The following is a 4,845-nucleotide window of genomic DNA, read 5'->3' on the forward strand; positions in this document are numbered from 1 at the left end:
GACGCCTCTCCAGCTTCCCGTTTCCTCGCCTGCAAGGTAAGGGCCGCCTCTCCTTCGCCGCTTCCGGAGCCGTGGGAGGTTCCCTGCTCCGAAGCCGCTCATCCCTTCCCCCACGCTCTCTTCGTCCTTTTGTATGCGCACTTCTATGACCCCTGTTCCTCCTAACACTCTCCCTCTTCCCCTCCATTACTTTGCTGTAGTTCTTTGTATTTTTATTTCCTCATTTGGTGCTGTGTGCCTCTTTGCAACCGCCCCCCCCCAACTGCTCCCGTTGCCAAAGGGCACTGCTTTCCGCTCCCGCCGTCTCCTTCGGCCTCAAGGCCACAGTTTATCTCATTCTCTCTGCTCGGTAATCAACCCCCCCTCCTCCCCCCTCAGCTATGGGTAATCGTATATCTACATGTCAGGCACCTCAAGTTCGCGCTCTGGCGGGTCTCCTAGACACGCATCGCTGTAAAGTGTCTGTCCGGCAGCTGCAGGTGTACTGGGACCTCCTGCTCCCCTTTAACCCATGGCTCACCACTTGCCATCTTTGGGACCCTGTTACTTATGACCGTCTTATTGATCGAGTCACTAATGCCATGGAACATGAGAGCAAGCGCTTCCCTCCCGGCTTGCTCCCCACCTTGATAACCATCCGCTCCTGCCTTCAAGGCTCCCTCCCCCCTGAGCGAGGCCTCGTTAAATCCAAGGAGGCCCTGTCAACCCAGCCAACAGATTCAGATAGCGATACTAATTCAAATCATGACTCGGACACGGAGTCCTTAGTCGAGCAGATTAACAACGCACTCGAGGTGACTCCCAAAAAGCAAATTAACACTGCGCCACGCCAAGATGGCGAACTTCCTCCTTCTTCTTCCATCGAGGGGAGGAAATGCTCCGGCGATGACATCAGCCCTAAGCTGGGCCGGAAACCGCATATGCTTTACCCAGCCCTTCCACAGGGCGGAGTTAGTCCACCATCTTATGCCTTGGGCCCCACCCTTTCACAGGGCGGGGCTGATCCACCATCTTGTGTCTTAGCCACGCCCACCGCGCCGCCATCTTGCGACGCTTGGGGCCTCCCACTCCCGCCTCCCCCTTCGGCGGGCTCCCCCTCGGAGCCGCTACCGGCAGCTGCCGCCGCTCCTTCCACCCCACCGACTAACAACCCCTGGCTGCCTTCTACACCTCAAGGCAACCCTTGGGGCAACGCTCCCCCTACCCCCACTCCCGCGCCAAGCCCTTTGCAAGCGCGTCCTCCTTTCTCTCGTGCCTTTCGCTGCTTTCCTCTTAACCTTGCCCCCACCCCACAGAAACCGTATGACTGGTATCCCATTGACTCAGATACTATCAAGCAGCTTCGCAGGGCCGTCAAGGAGGACGGGTTGGGTAGCCCATACGCTTCTCAGATACTGCAGGATCTCGGCATGGACTATTGCATCCCCCAAGACTGGGCCTCGCTTGCCCGTTCCATTCTTAACCCCGGTCAGTTTGTTGACTGGCGTGCTCACTTCCAGGCAGAAGCAGCTCAGCAAAGTGAGCAAGACGCAGCCCTTGGAGTCTATCATCCCCCTGAAGCCTATATGGGCACTGGAGCATTTCTAAATGCGTCTGCTTATATTAATACACCTGCCACCTTGTGGCCTATCCTTTGGGGAATCGCCTTATGCGCGTTTGCCAATTGCTCTGCCTGTCGGCCTAATAAATTCACCAAGTTCTTCCAGGAGCCGAGTAAGCCTTTCGCCACCTTTGTCTCCAGAGTCGAAGAAACCTGCGCTCGAAAGGTAAGTAATCCCCAGGCCCAATATTACATGTGCCCATCCTCAAATCCTGAAAAATCGTACTGTAATTCCCCCAACGAGTACTACTGTGCATACTGGGGGTGTGAAACATTAGCCACTAATTGGAAGCCTCCTGTTCCTGATCATTACCTTACCCTAAAGTGGACCCCTACAGGGTGCAAACTCCCTACTGTTAACTGGCTCGGCCAAGAAAGTAAGGGATCCTGCACACATCTTAATCTTACAGTGCAGCTCCCCACTAATCCCTCCTGGTTACTCGGTCAAACTTGAGGCTTCAAAATCTATGAAAAAGGAACCGACCGAGGATCACTTATTCTACCAGGCCAAAATACTGCATTAAGAACACCCTCTGACATAGGTCCCAATAAAGTCATTAACCCCCTTTTTCCACAGCCCTCCAGCCGCACCTCAGCTCCAACCAGCCGCACCTCAGCTACAAACAACGCATCGCCAACCCCACCACCCCAGCTTCCTCTGCCCCCTTCTCGTTATTCCTCTCCCCTCCTCAGCCTCATCCAAGCCGCCTTTGCCTCAGTAAACTCCTCCAACCCCAATTTTACCTCATCCTGCTGGCTCTGCCTCTCCACCTCTTCCTCTCTATACGAGCCCGTTGCCTCCAACCTCTCCTTTTCAGAAAGCACAGAAAACAGCCCCTTGGAATGCAATTGGAATACCTCTGCCGTCCCCCTGACCTTTCATTCAGTCTCCTATATGGGAAAGTGCGTCCGCCCTCGCTCCAGTAACTCTCCCGACCTCACTGCCTGTGCCAGCTACTCATTTCCCAGCAGCTCGGCAAAATTTCTCATTCCTCATAACTCCTCCCAATGGCTCTGTTCCTCTACAGGACTTACCCCCTGTCTCAGCACGAATGTCATCAATGAATATAAAGAAACTTGCCTCCTAATTGTCCTTATCCCTAGGGTCTTATACCACAGCGAAGAAGACTTCTTCTGGAAAAGCGTAAAAGAGATCGTGAAGCCACCAGTTATTGGTCCAGTTTTTTCACTCCCATCCTCCCGTACATCCTTCCTTTTCTTGGCCCCTTATTAATAATTATTCTAGCTCTCATCTTAGAACCCTGCCTCATCCGCAAAATTGTCCAGCTTGTAAGGAAACAAACGGATGCCATATTTTCCTCGTTCGTGCAAATCCAGTATCAGCGACTCGCCACCTCTGACGCCCCCCACTCCAAGATGACAACCAACCCTCCGCGACCTCAACGCTACCGGTCGACTCGCCAACCGCGAGGCCCTTCTCAATCACCTGAACATCGCTCTCACCTCGAGTTCCAGCTTCTCTGAACCCCTGAACTTTAAACCCCTCACCTTCACCCAGCCCGCTGCAGCGAAGCCATTGTCAAGCGCCCGGGCACCACACCAACACTGAGCTCCAGCCTCGCTGAGCCACCGTCAACCCCTTTTTCCCTTCCCTAACCTCCCCCTTCCCTCACCCGTAGCGGACCTCTCCGGTAAAGCCTCTTCCTCTAATTAAAAAAGAAAGGGGAATTGCGGGTGTCTGAGCTTGTACCTCGATTTACCAGGCCTGGGCCAGGGGACCTGATATCACCCCCTGGGGAGGGTAGTAGGTACGGGCGTGAGTGCCCTCTGCAGCCCCCCCGAGCCTGGAGAGCGAGGTCAAGGCAGCTCCCTTTTCCTCACCCAAAATGCCACTGGCAGGGGAGGCTTGCCGGAGGAAACCGCCTTTCTCCCAACTGCCCCTTCCCCACTTCCTTATCTTACCCACTCACTCCCTGGTGCCAAGGCCACTCCTGCCACCGCCAGTGCGCATGCCCGTGGCCAGAACTACCCCCGCCCCGCTGCAACGGTTCCGGCGTTCTCTCAGAACCAATCCTAGCCCCTATCCCTTCAATATTGCCATTTAAGGCTGCTTCACCTCCTTTCCAGCCCTGCCCTTCTTACCAGCCTATATAACCTGTAATCACCCCTGAATAAATCTCTTTGGCGCATACTCCTACTGGATGAAGAGTATCTTGTCCCTATCGCCGCCCTCCTTGCACGCCTCTCGCCGAGGACCCTGGCCACGTCCTCCGCCTCGCCCTCGCCTCCGGGAAAGAGCCCCCGCCGCCGGTACCCCTTGAGCAGCCCCGAGAGCTGAGGGCTCGGCTACCGGCCGCCTCTCCCCCTAGAAGTAGTAACCGCGACCGCACTACTTCATCTGTGGTCAGGATTTCCAACAGCCTACCTCCGTTTCCTCACTCAAGTCCTTCGTTTGCTGTTGACGTCTTTTACGTTTACGTATTTCTAGAATACCGCAATGCATATTTACTATATTTGCTCTAGCACCTCAACTGTCTTTTACTATATTTCATATTTCTCTTATTTTAACAATCATTTGTGGAGCCCTTCTTTTCCTTGTGTAGATCCAGGTTTCTCTGGTGTTAACAGTGTTACAGTTGAAGAAATTCCTTTAAATTTCTTACAGTGCGTGTCTGCGGGCAATGACGACTTTCAGTTGTCATTCAACTGAAAAAGTTTTTATTTCACTTTTATTTTTGAAAGAAACGTTCAGTTTCACACGGTTGACGATTTTATTTTTTTATTTTTATTTTTTTTTAGTATTTAAATATGTCATTCCACTGTCTTTTGGATCATGCAATTTCTGACTGGGCTTGAGGTGGAAACTGTTCACATTTTGTTTCGTTTTGTTTTTGTTTTTAACTATTCCTGCGATTAAGGGCTGTCAAAGAAAGGCACTGGCAGTAGTTAAAGTTGCAGGACAGGCTTTATTCCAGCTTCTGGGGCAGCGGGGAGAGGGCTAGTGGTGGTTCTCGATTCTGATGCATGCGGAGGCAGCAAGATTTGTTAAGAGGGCACCAGGGGGGAGGGAACCAGAGAACTGGATGATCGCTGAGAGGGCCTGGGGGTTGGGCGACTGGCCGGGGGCCTATGGAAGGGGCAGGCAGCTGTGCAGCCCTTCTGACGTCAGTCGTCCACCTGCCACGTGGGTCTTCTATTGCCAGGCAGTAAATGGTTGTAGCTGTGAGCTCAGCAGCTCTACTGAGGGGCCTGGAGCCCGGCTGGCCCTGGGGACATGTGCCTGG

General features: G+C 53.5%; 1 protein-coding gene across 1 annotated transcript in view; it reads left to right on the plus strand.

Moving 5' to 3' along the window:
* The window catches only part of TSPEAR (thrombospondin type laminin G domain and EAR repeats), a 319,882-nt gene that overhangs the window by 159,757 nt on the left and 155,280 nt on the right, over positions 1 to 4,845 (plus strand). The window lies entirely within an intron of this gene.

Source organism: Choloepus didactylus, chromosome 1, assembly GCF_015220235.1.
Source record: "Choloepus didactylus isolate mChoDid1 chromosome 1, mChoDid1.pri, whole genome shotgun sequence".
Classification (NCBI taxonomy): domain Eukaryota; kingdom Metazoa; phylum Chordata; class Mammalia; order Pilosa; family Megalonychidae; genus Choloepus; species Choloepus didactylus.